Below are 18,953 nucleotides of genomic sequence, written 5' to 3'. Positions count from 1 at the left end.
ACATTAAGGAAAAGATAACACAAGGAAAATGAATCTAATTTCTAATCCCTATGAATCTTGTGAATCTTCTTTGGTGGAACTTTATCTTCGGAGGAGTCTTCTGCCTCAGGCCCCGACTCTAGGTCCATCTCAACCTGTGGCTCATGCTCATGTTTATTCTCTAATTCCAACCCAAAGTCATTCTCATGCTCCCATTCGGGATCTTCCTCTGGGTTCGATTCAAACTGAGGTTCTGGCTCGGGCTCGGGCTCATTCTCAATTACTATCTCTGGTTGAGGTTCTAAGCTCTCGCTCCACCTGTCTAGAAGGATCTGACAATATATACCCAATTCAATTGCATTTGGGTGCTTTGGAGGGTTACCTTCTAGCATCTCATTCCTAACCATGACTTCCATGTTTCCCCATTGAGGTGGAAGTGAGTGTATGAGGTTATTTATAGCCTTAATATGCGTGATCTCCAGTCGAGCATCTACCGTGGCCATACATCTCTCGTAAAAGTCATATATGTGCTCAACAAGCGGACGAGATGGGTCAGTCACGTAGTTCTCATAGGATTGAATGATAGACCTACGGTTCAACGCTGTTCTACAAGCCGTGGCCTTTCTAGCGGTCTGATAAATTCTAACCACGTCTGTCACATAAGTGTCCAATTATGTATTATCTCTGTTAGTGATATCAACTTATACATTATGCTTTTGGGGTTTCAATAAAATAGCTAATCATCATTTCTTCATGTATATATAAACAAAATATAACTTACATAACATATTTCATCCTAAATATCATTAACATTTTCATAGATTCAAGCTTAAATGATTTATAAATCATGCTCGAAAAATAAAGTGGAACATAATATTTTATTCCATACATTGGGTTCGTCGGATGAGGTTAATTGATGGATGCAAGATGCCATTGAATGTTTTAAATGTTTCACTTTCTCATCTTTTAATTATTATTTTTTTCCAATAAAAAAAATACGCTAAGTCTACAGAATCGACTAAACTCGTGCTCTGATACCACGCTGTAACGCCCTGACCCGTAAGGACCGGAACATCGCTAAATTAATTGTACTTTTAACCGTAAACTTAAAGAAGTAGCTAAACTTTTATAAAGATTTAATTTAAGAATATTTTTTTTAAAAGAACAATAAATGATAACATAACTCAATACAAAAGAAACTAATTCCTAATGTCTTTAGGTGACATCCATGCATAAATACATTTTTGTTGCGTGCAATTTTAGGCAAGAATTTAAAAATAAATGTTGTTGTTTGACTTCCCATTTATGCGCAGTAAGTTTTAAAGTAAACTTGTTTACATAGTAATCTAGGTCGAAACTTTACGAGAAAGTAGAGAACTTCTCATAATATAACATATCCAAAATTTAGCATTCGTCGGCGGCATATGAAATGTTAAAATATTTTTCAAAACCTCGCAGCGACTCGATTTGGGAAGTAACCCAGCGCAGCATACTTAAGGTGGCATATAAAATTCCATAGATATTGGATTGACATAATTTTGAGTTTATTTAGTAGCTAATCCATGAGGCTATTAAATCCAACTGGTTTTCTCCAAAAATCCCAAGTAACGATTGAGTCACGAATTTTTAAGTTCAATGGCAGAAACTGGAATTTTCAGAAAATAGCATCACTATGTTTACATAAAGTGACATATAAAATTTTACCGACATCGGATTGACATGATTCTAAGTTTATTCAGTAGCTAACTTATGAGGCTAACAAATACAATTAGCTTTGTTCAAAATTCAAAGTAACAAATTAGTTATGAATTTTTAAAATCTGAACAGAATCTGAATTTTATAAGAAAACAGTAACATTAACTAGTTGACATTTTTTTTGAAGACGGTGTTTCATATGTAAATTTTAGAACACATAGATATATTTTTAAACATAACCTATTCATAAGAAATGTTCGCAGAAATAGTTTCATAAACGATGTCCATAGAAAAATAATTAATAGGAAACACAAATATTTCATAATCAAATTAAAGTTGTTAATTCACCGACTTTTTCATGTCGAATTGTATTTTCAACCACCATCATCGTGCCCCCAACAAAAGAACAAAATCAACATATAAGAAGGGATTTAACCCATTAGTTTGAAACTCAATAGATATCATCGGTGCATTTCGCAATCAAATTAGAAAATTCGAACTATGGATTCATACCATCGCACGTAGATGGATTTTCGGCAAAATCAGATATCTATAGCATTATCATAACACGTAGAGTCGGAGAATGATCATTCAAATTATAGTAGTGTCGAAACACCGTACCCGGAGGTATCATTTCATTCAACTTTTAACAAAAAATCGAATTTGAAAACGAAATAACACTTGCACCTCTACCTACCTTGAATTTTCTTGGATATCAAAGAACAAATGTGAAGAAAACCTTTCTTCTTTTCACCCTTGTTATTCCCTTAACTTAAATTGACATAAAATATATTTTTTTGAGAGAAAATAAGATGAAATTCGGATTTAAGGAAAGATGTAGTGAAAAAGTAACCTTCCACTTCTTGTAACATTTCTTTTTAATGAAAAACTAAATGTGAGGAGTTGTATTATCATAAAGTTTGTTAAATTGAATCTTTAATTAAGAATTTGAAGAGTTTTTAAGCCGAAAAAAATTCATAAATTTTTTTTATAAAAACATCTACATGGTGATTCAAACATAGGTTGCCTATATGAAATACCATGTAGATGATTATTGGGGCAACCCAGTTATTCTTTAAATCTCTGTAAACAAATTTACTTAAACTTAATCTCTTAAATTGTTGGGCTTTTAATTAATTTATGACTTGGGTTTTCAAAATCTTAAATGATTTAAGCTTCCACAACTCATTTCTTGAATGAGATAAGGCTCGTGGTGCTAGATCATCATAACATAATAGTTTAATTTCATTTTATTTCTCGAGCTTCTACATGTGGTGCTCCTCATTACATCTAAGTCTCTAGACTAGCACATTTTCTCCAATACCACCTTTTTAACTACACCTTAAGTACATCCAGGTTCCCATTTGATTTTTGGCGCTGCCTGGCAGTCTTCTTCGTGTTACTGCCCACAGATCCTCTACTCAGCAAAATGTAGGCACTTTCGAAGACATGATTTTGCAGAACTGCAGATCTGTTAAGTTGTTTTATTTGTTGAGGGTAAACCAAGCTGTCGGACTTTGCAACATGGTAAGGTATCAAGGATATGAAAGAAGTGAAGGAAAACAAGTCGCTAGTGGATAAAACCAATTGTATAAGTTTTATTCAATTACAATAGCTGACTATTGAAATTAATAACCACAAGGAAAACGATTTCAATTTATCAAAAAATTCTGTTTCAGAATTTTCCAACGACTGAAAAAAATGTTTAGCAACACAAAATCAGAAATATAAGTTAACTGCAGGCTAAAACTGTAAACAATGAATCTGGAAGCTGCACACTATGGAACTTCAAACTGGATGAATTAAATAGTAATGGGAAAATAATCTGTAAAAAGAAAACACAAACTGCACCAGGGTTCAAACCGAGGCTTGTACGTGCACAGTTTCCTTAAGACAGTTTCGCCCCCTCACCGTAGGTGCTGGAGGTTCAGTTCGAGCGGCTGTCTCCCAGGATACAACGGTAATAAGCAAAATCCAAGCATCACGGTCCTACTCTGGCGAACTGATCTAGTATCCGAACAATATCACCACAAGAACAAGACCTTACTGGGCAAGAAATGCAGAAAAGAAGAAACCGTGTATGTAAGAATGTAGGTGAGATTTTCGAGTGTGTTAGATTGCTGGAGAATGAGCATTTTTATAGGCATACTGCCCATTAATATTGTAACCATTGGGAGTCCATTGGAGTTACTTCCCATTAACATTGTGACCATTGGGAGTCCATTGGAGTTTTTTCAGTTTAGAAACTCAAAAGTCATTGGAGAAAGCCAAAAAAAAAATTGGCAAAACGTGGGCTCACTGATGGGGCCGTTTTTACCTTGTTCAGTCCGACATTCGTGTGCGCAGGTCGTGTCCGTACCCAAGTTCAAGTTCCGAAGGCTATTTCGATTCGTGATTTGCACCCCCTACGCGTGCACGTGGAGAGAGCCTCTATGCTACACATGATTACACATCTCCAAAGCATAGTCATATATAAAGTGGTTTAAGTTTCCTTGATTTTCCTATGTGAGATAAATGCATTTTTTTCCCACAAAACCAACTTCCAATGACCAACTTTGAGCTTCAATTTCTCATTCACTAGAACTTCATTTTTGGCAAATAAATACATGAAATCGATGTTCTCGCAGAGGAGAACGCATATCAACTTTGATAATCCACATTGGACCAACGAGTCCCATCGAAAATTGTGCCAAAAGTGAGCCGCTCACTCAAATTTTTCCAACAATCCCCGACATGAATGAAAATCGGGAGAGACACGAAACGTGAGACACAAGACTAGGTGATAAAGTTCAGCGGTTGAATCCTGCATAGGATAGGTAGGTATTATCCTTTGAACCTTTCCTTATGAAAGCATATTTACTTTACTGGCTAACCAGTAGACGCGATGTCCTTGAACTGTTCTGTCGTTTGTGTAAACGATGATATACCTCACATAGGATTCTTCCTAATACAATCTAGTTCTCATTGTTATGTTCATTTTGGCCATGAACATATGCTTGGTTCTGTGAGAGTTCTTAAGAATTGAGCCCCACCCAATTCTCTTAGAAGCGACCTCATTTCTCTCTCACATAGGCAATTTCTTATTACAAGTTGCCCACATTACTTGGCTCGATTTACGACGCATAAGAGTAATTAAAAGCCTATTGCTTAACCTTCAACCTTACGGGCATCGCTGTTACATCATAGAAATGGACAGGAGGTAATACCCCCACAGTAATTTTATCAAGTCTTTACAGTTAGGTTTTCCCATTGAACCTAGATCTTGGGATCTCCAGTCAGCTAGGTTGGGTTTTCCTTTGTAATGACTTATTCTTTTAAGGACTTAAGTCTCATTCCTTTCAATGATTTCATAACTAACTCTCTATTTAACCCTTTGGTTAGCGGATCCACAATGTTATCTTTTGACCTTATATAGTAAATAGTGATAACTCCAGTTGAGAATAGTTGTCTTATGGTATTGTCTACGACGTATATGTCTAGACTTACCATTATATATGTTACTCTGTGTCCTTCCTATTGATGATTGATCGTCACAATATATGCAAATTGCTGGCACATGTTTTGACCATCTTGGAATATTCTCTAAGAAGTTGCGCAACCATTCAGCCTCTTCACCACATTTATCTAGAGCTAAAAACTCAGATTCCATCGTAGATCTGGCTATAACCGTTTGCTTAGAGGATTTCCACGATATGGCAGCACCACCCAATGTGAACACATATCCACTAGTGGATTTTGAGTCTTTTATATTAGATATCCAATTAGCATCACTGTATCCTTCAATGACTGCTGGATATTTAGTATAATGTAGTCCATAGTTACGAGTATATCTTAAGTACCTTAGTACTCTTACAATTCCTTTTCAGTGATCAGCTCCTGGATTACTCGTATATCTACTCAATTTACTGACTGTGTAAGCTATATCTGATCTAGTAAAACTCATTAAGTACATTAGACTTCTGATAACTCTCAAGTATTCTACTTGAGAGATACTTTGTCCTTTGTTTTTAGACAGATGTTGACTCGTATCTATTGGTGTTCTAGCCAAGCCAGTATCATCCTTATGGAATATCCCTAAGATTTTATCCACATAATGTGACTGACTTAGAACAAGCCCATTTGACGTTCTTGAGATTTTCACTCCAAGTATAATATCAACTAAACCCATATCTTTCATGTCAAATCTCGAGTTTAACATATTTTTAGTGGATTCAATCATCTTATCGTCACTACCAACAATAAGCATGTCGTCAATGTAAAGATATAAGATGACATATCCATCTTTAGTATCTTTGACGTAAACACATTTGTTACATTCATTAATTTTAAATCCACTCTCAATCATGACATTGTCAAATTTTTCATGCCATTGTTTTGGTGCTTGTTTCAAGCCATATAGTGATTTCACCAGTTTACAGACTTTCTTTTCCTGTCCTGGTGACAAAAACCCTTCAGGTTATTCCATGTAAATTTCATCTTCTAAATCTCCATTTAGAAAGACAGTTTTAACATCTATTTGATGTACTTCAAGATTTCGCAAAACGACAATTGCAAGTATCATCCTAATAGATGTTATTCTCGTCACTGGAGAATACGTATCAAAGTAATCAAGGCCTTCCGTTTGTTGGTAGCCTTTAATTACTAATCTGACCTTATACTTCTCGATAGTTTCATCTGCTTTCATTTTTCTTTCGAAAATTCATTTGTAGCCTAGTGGTTTGCTTCCTGGAGGAAGATCCACTAGCTCCCATGTATGATTTTGTAGTATGGAATCTATTTCACTTTCAATGGCTTCTTTCCATTGAGGTCCTTTCGAGGAATTCACTGCTTCTTGATGACTTTGAGGTTCACTTTCTAGTATATAGGTCAGAAAATCAGGATCATAAGATTTTTCTATCCTTTCCCATTTGCTGCATCTAACCTCAGTCTCCTCTTCTAATTCTTCGTTCTGACTATTTTCAGTCATATGTTCGTTTAGAGGAGCTTGCTTCCTTTTTGGATCTGTATGGAAATATTTCTTCAAAGAATGTAGCATTCCTTGATTTCATTATCGTATTTTTTTTGTATGTCTAGAATTTTTGAATCATACACAAGAAAGCGATACGCACTGCTATTATGTGCATAGCCAATGAAGACACAGTCTATAGTTTTTGAGCCTATCCTTACCTTCTTTGGTAGTGGAACAGCCACTTTAGCAAGACACCCCCACACTCGCAAGTGTTTATAGGTAGGCATTTTTCCTTTCCATAACTCATAAGGGGTCTTTTCCGATTTCTTTCAGGGTACCTTATTTAAAAGGTAATTTGCTGATAACACAGCTTCCCCCCATATGTTCTGAGGTAACCCAGAACTTACGAGCATTGCATTCATCATCTTTTTTAAGGTACGATTCAGCAATACCATTTTTTTGTGGTAAATAAGAGACGGTGGTTTCATGTATGATTCCGTGTTGTGCACATAATTCAGCAAATGGTGCTTCATACTCACCACCTCGATCACTTCACAGCACCTTAATTTTCTTATTAAGTTGATTTTCAACTTCATTCTTATAGAGAATAAATTTCTCTATAGCTTCATCCTTACTTTTAAGTAGATATACATAGCAGTATTTTGTGCTATCGTCGACAAAAGTAATAAAATACTTGTTGCAGCCTCATGTTTGTACAAGTTTTAGATCACACACGTCACTGTGAACTAAATCTAGTGGTTCTGTGTTCCGCTCAATTGATTTAAATGATGACTTTGTCAATTTTGTTTCAACACAAGTTTCACACTTATGTTTAGAATCGTTATTGAACTTAGGTATACATTTAAAGTTAACTAGTCTTTGTAAAGTATCATAGTTAACGTGTCCTAGTCTACCATGCCACAAATTGGAAGACTCAAGCAAATAAGTAGAAGAACTTGCTTTATTCATTTTTGGTTTCACGACCATTACACTGAGTTTAAACATACCGTCAGAAACATAACATTTTCCGACAATCATTTCACTTTTTGACAGAATGACTTTGTCTGACTAAAAAATAATGCGAAAATCATGCTTATTCAAAAGCGACCCGGACACTAAATTCTTGCGAATTTTCAGCACATAAAGCACGTTGTTGAGAGTTAGCTCCTTTCCCGATGTCATCTTCAGAACCACTTTTCCTTGACTCTTGATTTCAGAAGTTGCTGAATTTTTCATGAACAACTTCTCCCTGTTCTAAACAGCTTCGAACGTATCAAACATCTCTTTATCAGAGCACACATGCCTTGTAGCACCGGTGTCAATCCACCACTCTTTAGGGTTTGAACCCACCATGTTTACTTCAGAAACGACTGCTGCGAGATTCAGCTCCAACACATCTTGTGCCATGTAGTCAACCACGTTCACTTCTTTCTTCTTCTTCGGTAATCTGCACTCCGAAGACTTGTGACCCACTTTGTCACAATTGAAGCATTTCCTTTGGAATTTCTTCTTGACAATTCCACCTTTCGGTTCTTGCTTGGTTCTTTTGCCACCGGATGGCCCAGACTTGTTTTTATAGTTCTTACTACTTTGACCGAGCCCCACAACATTGGCTTTGGCTACACCAGGATTGAACCACTTCTTCTCAGAACTCTTGTTGTCTTCTTCAATTCGAAGTCTAACAACGAGTTCTTCGACATTCATTTCCTTTTGTTTGTGTTTCAAATAGTTCTTGAAATCTTTCCACGCGGGGGGCAATTTTTCTATAATTGCAGCCACCTGAAAGGTTTCACTCAATATCATTCCTTCGGCATGAATTTTGTAAAGGATCACTTGGAGTTCTTGCATTTGACTGATAACCGTTTTGGAGTCCACCATCTTATAGTCTGGGAATTTGCCGACTATAAACTTTTTAGCCTCGGTATCCTCAGTTTTGTATTTTCGGTCCAAGGACTCCCACAATTCCTTAGCAGTTTTCATGGTGCTATACGCATTGTACAACGCATCTGCTAGGCTATTCATGATATAATTTCGGCACAGAAAGTCCGAATGCTTGCACATCTCCCTCGCCCTTATTAAGCTTTGGAGCAGTTTCAGTCAAGAATCTCACAAGATTCAAGGTGATCAAGTAAAAAAGCCTTTTTTGTTGCCACCTTTTGAAATTCAAGCCATTGAATTTCTTCGATTTTTCTCCATGATTAACCAGAACAGTTACAGTTTGGCTCACAACATGACTTGGCATTCTAGCCACAGTCTGAGCCACAACGGAGTTTGGCCCTTGAGCCACATTAGAACCCACAGCCTGATTTCCAGTGGGAACATTTTGGGTCACATCCATGTTGTTCGATTCGGTTGTCATTTCTGAAAACAAACCAAATATTAGTTCCAAGAAACCAAAATTCAGTTAAACCAAAAACCAACTCTTGTTTTTCAAATTCACGAACTGTCTTAAGCTTGTAGGAAAACAAGTCGCTAGTGAATGAAATCAATTGTCTAAGTTTTATTCAATTACAATAGCCGACTATTGAAATTAATAACCACAAGGCAAACGATTTCAATTTATCAAAAAATTCAGTTTCAGAATTTTCCAACGGCTGAAAAAAATGTTTAGCAACACAAAATCAGAAATATAAGTTTATTGTAGGCTAAAACTGTAAACAATGAATCTGGAAGTTGCACACTCTGGAACTACAAACTGCATGAATTAAATAGTAATGCGAAAATAATCTATAGAAAGAAAACACAAACTGCACCAGGTTTCAAACCGAGGCCTGTGCGTGCACAGTTTCCTTAAGACAGTTTCGCCCTCTCACCGTAGGTTCTGGTGGTTAAGTTCGAGCGGCTGTCTCCCAGGATACAACGATAATAAGCATAATCCGAGCACCGCGGTCCTACTCCGACGAACTGATCAAGTATCCGAACAATATTACCACAAGAACAAGGCCTTACTGGACAAGGAATGCAGAAAAGAAGAAACTGTGTATGCAGGAATGTAGGTGAGATTTTTGAGTGTTTTAGATTGCTGAAGAATGAGCCTTTTTATAGGCATATTGCCCATTAATATTGTGACCATTGAGAGTCCATTAGAGTTAATTCCCATTAACACTGTGACCATTGGGAATCCATTAGAGTTTTTTCAGTTTAGAAACTCAAAAGTCATTGGAGAAAGCAAAAAAAAAATTGGCAAAACGTGGGCTCACCGATGAGGCCATTTTTGCCTTGTTCGAGAGTTAATTCCCATTAACACTGTGACCATTGGGAATCCATTAGAGTTTTTTCAGTTTAGAAACTCAAAAGTCATTGGAGAAAGCCAAAAAAAAATTCAGTTTAGAAACTCAAAAGTCATTGGAGAAAGCAAAAAAAAAATTGGCAAAACGTGGGCTCACCGATGAGGCCATTTTTGCCTTGTTCGGTTCGACATTAATGTGCGTAGGTCGTGCCCGCACCCAAGTTTAAGGTCCAAAGGCCATTTCAGTTCTTGATTTGCACCTCCCTGTGCGCGCATGTGGAGAGAGCCTCTATGCTACACATGATTACACATCTCCAAAAAATAGTCATATATAAAGTGGTTTAAGTTTCCTTGATTTTCCTATGTGGGATAAATGCATTTTTTTCCCACAAAACCAACTTCCAATGACCAATTTTGAGCTTCAATTTCTTATTCACCCGAGCTTCATTTTTGACAAATAAATACATGAAATCGATGTTCTCGCGGAGGAGAACACAAATCAACTTTGATATTCCACATTGGACCAACGGGTCTCTTCGAAAATTGTGCCAAAAGTGAGCCACTCACTCAATTTTTTCCAACAGGAAGCTACGTTGAGAAGTTTTCTTCTTCTTCCTTCTTCCTCTTCTTCTTCTTCTTCATTCTGCAGTTGGTGTTGTGGATGATGGTTGATTTTTCTAATTTTTGCTTTCAGAACTTCAAATCCCTTGGCTTAGGTGTTTCCCTAGTAATCACTTTACCGTGGTCTCTGAACTTTATTTAATAGCCACTTCAAGTATTCTTTAATTTCCTATAAACAAGTTTCATCTATGTTGAACAGGGGCACTATTCAATGAATGTAATTTTCTCAGATTTAAAAAGTTAAAGTTAATTATATGTGCTGTCTTGCATTGTTCTAATGCAGTTCATGGTGAACCATTGCTTGGAGTCATCAGGGTGTGTTACAATATTGCTCTTAATAGGTAATGTTTGATGCTTTGTCCAGGTTTGATTGACTTTAACTTCATATAGAGCTAATAGAATCTGTCTACGATGTTTAGCAAGAGTCCTATAAACCGAGCAACTTCAAAAGCCATGTTAACTCAGATGCTAAGTATCGTATTCAGATGGATGGAAACTGATACGGTATGTAGTTGAAGTTCCATTTCAGAATTTTCTCTTGGTTTTTTGCTATTTAGTTGATTGAAACCCAGTTCACTGCTCAGTAATCACTCCCTGGTGATTCAGGTTGCTTCTGCTTCCGGTTCAGTTGTATGTAAAGAAGCTACTTCAAACGACAGGTCAATCACAAAGGTCGATCAATTCTCATTCAATGACCAGAACGAGCAAGGAATGAATCTGGGTGATGAACTCCAAAACTTCGTTGGTGGCACTGATATCAAGGTGCTTTGCTACATATATTGTTGTTGCCTTGTACCATATGATTAGGCACTTTGCTACAGCCGAACAACTCTATACGAATTACCAAGTGTTTTGCATTTTTGTGCCTTTTTTGAATGTTAGAAAATTTGTACATCTGACAACTGAAAATTATGAGACGGAACTTGTTCTTTTACAGGGCTTAGAGGCTGTTCTCGAGAACGCTTTGCACGAAGATGGTGAAAATTTCACAAAGTATGGATACCAAATGAATATTGAGATTGTTATAATCGGAAAAGGAATTTATGAATAAGCTCTATAGCATGATTTAAGTGCTCCATGTCAGACATGGAGTGCAGATATCAGAAGTTGAAGTCCACTCATAATATACATCTTTCAAATATATGAACTTGAAGTGTCTAATTCTGTACATAAACAATAACTCACTTGTTTGTACTTACACCTTCAACTTGTGAATTCTCTCAGAAGGACCTGGAGAGCATGAATATTGGACAACGTGATGCTTTACTTCTTTTCCGTACCATCTGTAAGGTTTGTATGTAGCATCTTGTTTATATTCTACTCCGGATTCTATTTTGTGACTTTTTTTTGATATAATTTTGTTATGTGTTTTAGATGGGTATGAAGGAAGATAGGGATGAAGTTAGCACCAAAATGTGCCTTCTCTCCCTGAAGCTTCTGCAGGTTAGTTGTGGGAATCTATCTCCAACCGGCAAGCTTGCATGTGGTGGTCGGATGCTTAAGAGTACTCTCTTAATTCCGCCTCACTTTCTTTTAAAGTACGTATTTTTCGTACTAATGAATGAGTGATGGTTGATTGGAAGTTCACGGCCTTGAGATTGTTTATTCTCAAATTTCTGTTCATTGATTTTCATTTTTTGGTTGTATTAAGGTGAGAGACGATTTCATTTGTTTGACCTCATATCCCAAAGATCGTGAGAATGAAAGCTACGCAATCTATTTTTTCAATTTCCTTGCCTTCAATCGGGCAAATAATAAACATACTGGAAAAAGTGGGCTTTAGACATAATGCGTCATTTTTCCCTTTTGTTACCATCCTTTTTACCTGCTTTACTCATTAAGGGTAGGCCTGCTTTCTTCCTTTTCTCCTTCCCTGCTCACCATTCTCTTTCCATTTGAAGTCCAGTTTCCTCCTTATCATATTTACTTGCAGGCAGATGAGTTATTTGTTTTTTCAATTTGACTATTGTATTGAAATGTTGGCTGTTATTCTTTTAGTTTATGTGGTATCTGTTCACGAATTACAATCATGTTGGTACTTACAACTTGAAAAATCAATTCAGATTTGTCCTGTCTTTGTGATATAATAAGTTTTTAATTAATTGGACCAAGAAAGAGATATCTTTGGTTTCAAAATCCAATTTTGGGATTGAAATACGGGTTCATAGATGAAATCATTATCTTTATTTGATGTGATATTATTAATTCTGGATGGCTTTCATCTGCTTGTACAAATTGTATTAGTAAGATAAGTTAGAAGAAAACTAAGTGGATGTTGAATATTTTGAAAAGAATGTAATTATATGTAATATTAGTTCTTCTCACGTTCTTACATTATACATGCTGTAGACTCATCACACATCATTCACCATGTGGAATTTACAGAGTTTGCTGGAAGGTGTTAGTCACTCATTCACAAAGAACTTCCTGTTTGTTGACTCGACGAAAGTTTATCTTTCATATGCATTATTGAGAGCATCAGTTTCTAAATCTCCTGCCATCTTTCAGGTTTAACAGATGTTTTCTCTTTTGGCTTGTTTTTATGTTTACTATGAAAATTTTTACAATTATATTTACAGTTACTTTTATTTTCACGTGTTTGCAGTACGTAACAGGAATTTTCACAGTGCTTTTGTTGCGGTTAAGAGAAGGTCTTAAAGTATGAGAAAACTTCGAAAAGTTTGTGTTGTCATTTTTTATATGAATTGAAACATTTTATTTTCTTCTCCAGGCTGTCAACTCATGGTTATTCTTTTCAGGGTGAAATTGGAGTCTTCTTTCCTTTGATTATTCTGCGATCTTTGGATGGAACAGATCTTAGCCAAAAAATAAGTGTTCTTCGGTACAGTATTTTCCTCTAAAATGGTTCTCATGTTATCGCAAAACCTTTTCATATCTTCAGTTTTTTGAATCTTCTCTCCAATCGCCATCCCTTAAAAGAAACTAAAGAGTGCATCTAATCCAAAATTGGCAGGATGCTAGAGAAGGTTTGCAAGGATTCTCAGATGCTTGTTGATCTCTTTGTGAACTACGATTGTGATCTTGAAGGACCCAAATTGTTTGAATGCATGGTGTGATTCTTTTTGAATACATTGTTTTTCTTGGAGTTCCCCAATATATGTCTTACAAGTCATCTTTCTCTGCTCCCTTATTGTTCAGATTACCACATTATCGAAAATTGCTCAGGGTACTGAAAGTGTGGATCCCAAGTCTGTTACTGCTTCTCAGTTGGGATCAATTAAAGGATCTTCACTTCAGGTAGATTCTACCTGGCTTTATATTGTTCATTTGCTGATATACTCTTCTCGTTCTTGCAACTTCTTTTCAACCTCACCTTGATTCAAAATGATTGACGGACACCTGTTTATTGACATTTAGTGTCTCGTTAACGTGCTAAAATCACTTGTTGATTGGGAAAACTCTCAGAGAGAATCAGAAAAGCAAAATAGTGGTGAACAGTCTGTTCAAGAACCTTCGACTAGAGAATTTAGTGAATCAAAAATCACGGAAGATTCTCTGAGTAACTTTGAGAGGTTGAACCATAAATCTACCATTGAAGCTGTTATCTCTGAGGTATGTGAGTCTGTGCGCAGTCTGTTGTTGACATGTCCTACTTTCTTGAAAAACCCATTTTTTTCTGCTGTTTCTCTCTCAAATGTGTAGGCTCAATGTTTGTAAGAGTTCTTAACTCTATTTTTCAATTATGTAACAGTTCAACCGCCAATCAGGGAAGGGCATAGAATCTCTCTTGTCCAGTAGGTTGGTGGAAAATACACCAGTTGCAGTTGCTCATTTTCTGAGAAACACTCCCAATTTGGATAAGGTAGACTTGGTTTTGGTTTTCCTTCATAATTTCTTTGATCAAAAGAGGTACAACTAACTGATTTAACTTTCTAGGCAATGATTGGTGATTACTTAGGTCAGCACGAGGAGTTTCCCCTGTCTGTCGTGCGTGCTTACGTAGATTCTATGAACTTTTCTGGGATGAAGTTTGATGTTGCAATTCGTGAGTTCGTTAAAGGGTTCCGACTTCCAAGGGAAGCTCAGAAGATAGATCGTATAATGGAGAAGTTTGCAGAGCGGTGTGTATCTTTTGTTGCTGAACTTGTGTATATAGGGATAATGCAGATGTTGTTTACGAAGGACCCTCTAGCAGGAAAAGAAAATATGGAAACTCATTTCAGTTTTTGAAGGAGCCTTAAACAGGAAAATGAAAATAAAACCACGTATACAACCATTTAAGACAGTGGTGCTGATACTCGGTATTTCTCAAGCTTTAGATACTGCAAAACCTTGGAAAAATTGAAATACTTCTTCTGCAAGGAAGATGTTGGACCTTATGATTGGCTGATCTAGTAATTTGAGCCTTGATCAAGCTTTTTGCCAACTTGAGTGAAATAATAATCATAATTCATGATAAATCACGTCTGGAAGAAGATTTGTTGAAACCCTCCAGGTCCCTCTTATTTAATAGAAGGCAACAGCCTTATGTGACGTATTGGCTGTTTAATATAGGTGCTTTTGCTGCTTCCCTTCCGTGTCACCAAAACCATGACAAGAACCTTCCATGTTATTAACATGGACAATCCTACAAAAGATGGTCATGAACATGGTAATGGCATGAAAAAGTAAGGGACTTCTACACCTACGAAAATTATAACTAAATGTGCAATATAAAAAATTGAAAATTCTATTCAAGCAGCATGTAAGTAGGAAGATTAGAAAAAATTGTCCTAAACTTTAGCAATTACGTAACCAATGTGATTCTTTTGTTTCCCGTTTTATAGTATTATTTGTTGTATGTTAAGTTTACTTTTATATTGATGCTACTCTAAAAGAGAATGTGCCTTATGAACCAAGGCCATCGTGCATTTTCTAATATTCGGACGATTTAACCCTTCTGTGAGAATATGGTTCTCTTAACCCACTTTATTCAGTTTTTTGTGAACCATTGGATGAAGATCAATGATTGAGATTTAATCTTGTGGGAGAAGCTTTGACCAATTTTTTACCTAACATATTACTTACCCCACGTTTTGTGTAAGAGGGCAGTGTCTTCGGTTGGGTGGGGGTTATTTCAAAAGAGGCGGGCTGGTCATTTTCTCCGGTGTGGCTCGACAGAAACTCTCCTCCATTTTGTTGGTTCCTTAAGGTGGTCTCTTGGTTGGTGGTTTTTCAAGGGGTTCTTTGCCGGTTCTTTCTCTCTTTCTTTGGAAGGCGATTTGCATAGCATGGGGCTGTTCCTGAGCCTGTAAAATCTGCCATAAGAGGTGAAGAAGCTGCTGCAAGGAAGAAGAAAAAGCTGGACAGATTTCGGCCATATAAGGGGTTGTATTCTTCCGATTTTATATTTTCTTGTTTTTGCCTTGAATCTTGTTTGTTGATTGATGTTTTGGTTGATTGAACTCCTAGGATCCCCAACAAACTGGTATCAGAGCTAGGAGGAGTGATATTAGTCCAAAATCGATCAAAAACCAGCAAGGAAATCGCCATTACCACTTTCTGACCAAATCTGAAAACTTGATTTCCGGACAACCTATTGACTTTCCGGCGAAATGGACCATGAAACCATGACCAGCAGGAGGAGGCGCACCCTGTGGTGGGGCGCTTGACCGGCGGCGGCGACTTCGGCGGCGGCGCGTGGCCGGACCTCCGGCGAGCTCTTTTCGGGCAGTTTACTTATTTTGACGTCTTGAACGCACCGATGTCGTTTGTTTTCTGTTTCAGATTTTAAAAAAGTTGGAGGATTTTGTCCCTAGCTTGACGTCTACGGCAATTTGGTTCAGAAACTTGGTGGTATATTTACTGTTTGTCAACAGTAGTTTGGTAAGATTATTCCAAACTTTCCGTTAGGTTAGGTTTGGTATCCTTACCGGTTTATGCATGGTTATTGCTTGGTTGCTTATTTGTGAATTCTGTTGATTGAATTCTTGTGATTAATTTGTAACCTGGATGCATATTTACCTGCTTTATATACCTGTGTTTCGTGAACGGATTATTTTCACTGTTGTGCTTCATTTCTAAAAAATTGTTTTTAAACTCAGTATTCAGTTTTATATTGATCATCTGGAAAAGAATTTTTCAAAACCTTTTTTGTTGTGTCCACGAGTACAGGTCACTCTTTTATAGAATCTATAATGGGTTCGAGGGTCGAGTTATTGCAATTCGATGGAAAGGGGGATTACTCGATATGGAAACAGAAAATGAGGGCCATTTTGGTCCAACAGAGAGTTGCTAAAGCTCTTGATGATCCCGCTACATTTTCTGATGAGTTAAAAGTTAAAACAATTGAAATTGAAGACATGGATGAAATTGCTTACATTTATATAATTTTTCATCTATCTGACAATGTTGTGAGACAAGTTGATAGTGCTAAAACTGCTAGAGCTTTGTGGATTGCTTTAGATGCCCTGTTCTTAACTAAAACTTTACCTAACAAAATATACCTGTTGGAGAAGTTGTTTAGTTTTAAGATGGACCCGGGGAAGGATGTCGAGGGGAATTTGAGTGACTTTAGCATAATTGTTAAGAGTCTAGCTCATAATGATAAAACATTTGATGATGAGGATTTAGCTGTCATATTGCTAAACTCTTTGCCCGAATCTTACAGAGAAATGAAAAATGCCATAAAGTATGGTAGGGACATTCTCACTCAAGCTATTGTTTCTGATGCTTTAAAATCAAGAGAACTTGAATTAAAAAGAGAGAACAGAATTCATTCTCGTGAAGAGAGTCTATTTGTTAGGGGAAGATCTGAAAAGAAAGAATTCAACTTCCATAACAAGAAGGGGAGAGGAAAATCTAAAATGAGATCCAAATCTAAAGATAAAAGCGGTAAAAAATGTTATCACTGTGGAAAGTTAGGACATTTCAAGAAAAACTGCTTTGATTGGAAAAGGAAACAAAAAGACCCGAACAATTCTTATGTTGATAATGCTGCTATTGCTACTGAATTTAATAGTTTGAATGTCATGAATGTATCTGAAGAAGAATTTGACAAAAATTGGATTCTTGACACAGGGTGCACTTTCCATATGTGCCCTGATAGGTCTTGGTTTTATAACTATAGGGAGACTGAACCTAGGAAGGTCTACATGGGAGATAATAATTCTCAAAATGTGATTGGAGTTGGTGACATAGCCATCAGGATGTACGATGGGGCCGTCATGCAACTTAGAAATGTTAGATATGTCCCAAATTTAAAGAGGAACCTCATTTCCTTAGGTTCTCTGGAAGATGAGGGATATACCTTCAAGTCTGGTAACAAGATTTTGAAAATTATGAAGGGTTCTCTTATAGTTATGAAGGGGCCCAAGAGGAATGGGCTGTACTATCTTGAGGGTAGAACTGAAATACCATTTGATTCTAGCCTTCTTGCTGTGAGTAAAGACAAAACTGAATTTTGGCATAACAGAATGGGTCACATTGGGTTTAAATGTCTAAAATCTTTAAGTAATCAGAAATTACTTGGAAAAGATGACATTGAAACTATGGAATTCTGTGAAACTTGTGTTTTGGGTAAGTCTCATAAGGTGAGATTTGAAGCTAGCTCTCATAGGACCAGTAGACCATTGGACTATGTCCATGCTGATCTATGGGGCCCCGAGAAGCACTCCACATTTGGTGGGAGCAAGTACTTTTTGTCCTTAGTGGATGATTACTCAAGAAAAGTTTGGATTTATCCTTTGAAGGCTAAGTCGGAAACTTTTAGGAAATTCAGGATTTGGTTAAAGTCTGTTGAGAATCAGTTAGACAAGAAACTTAAAACGTTAAGAACTGATAATGGGCTTGAATTCTGTAATAGCGAATTTGACAATTTCTGTAAGCAGAAAGGTATAACAAGACACAGAACTGTTAAATACACACCTGAACAAAATGGGGTCGCTGAAAGAATGAACAGGACCATAATGAACAAAGTTAGGTGTATGTTGATTAGCTCTGGCCTTGCGAAAGGTTTTTAGGCTGAAGCTGCAAATACTGCAGCTTATTTGATTAATAGGTCTCCGTCCAACAGCATAGGGTTTAAGACCCCACAGGAGTTGTGGACGGGAGAGCCTCCAAATCTGGAACACTTGAGGGTGTTTGGATGTGCTGCATATGCACATCAATCTGAAGGGAAACTTGAGCCCAGGGCTGTCAAGTGTGTGATGTTAGGGTATCCCGAGGGTGTGAAGGGCTATAGGTTATGGGTTTTAGGGGTCCAAGGCATTAAGATTATTAACAGCGGGAATGTAGTCTTTAATGAATCTGAGATGCCATGTCTAAAACAGAAAATCGAAGAAGCTAACAAATCTGAAACTGAGAAGAGTATTCAGTCCGAGGGGAAGCTGACTAGGCTAAATTCACCTACACCTGGGAATGACGAAAATGACCCTATACATCATGAAAATGAAATTGAACCTGAACCTGAACATGAAGAGGTGACTGAACTTCAAGATAACATTAAATCAGTTGAAGTTGAACATTTTAATGATCAACCAC

General features: G+C 36.9%; 1 pseudogene; it reads left to right on the top strand.

The window, feature by feature from the left end:
• Positions 1 to 18,953, top strand: part of LOC111403167 — a 52,770-nt pseudogene that overhangs the window by 19,592 nt on the left and 14,225 nt on the right.

The sequence above is a fragment of the Olea europaea genome, chromosome 1, assembly GCF_002742605.1.
Source record: "Olea europaea var. sylvestris chromosome 1, O_europaea_v1, whole genome shotgun sequence".
Taxonomy (NCBI): domain Eukaryota; kingdom Viridiplantae; phylum Streptophyta; class Magnoliopsida; order Lamiales; family Oleaceae; genus Olea; species Olea europaea.
The sequence above is the reverse complement of the archived record's forward strand: the minus strand, read 5'-3'. Positions and strand labels throughout refer to the sequence as shown.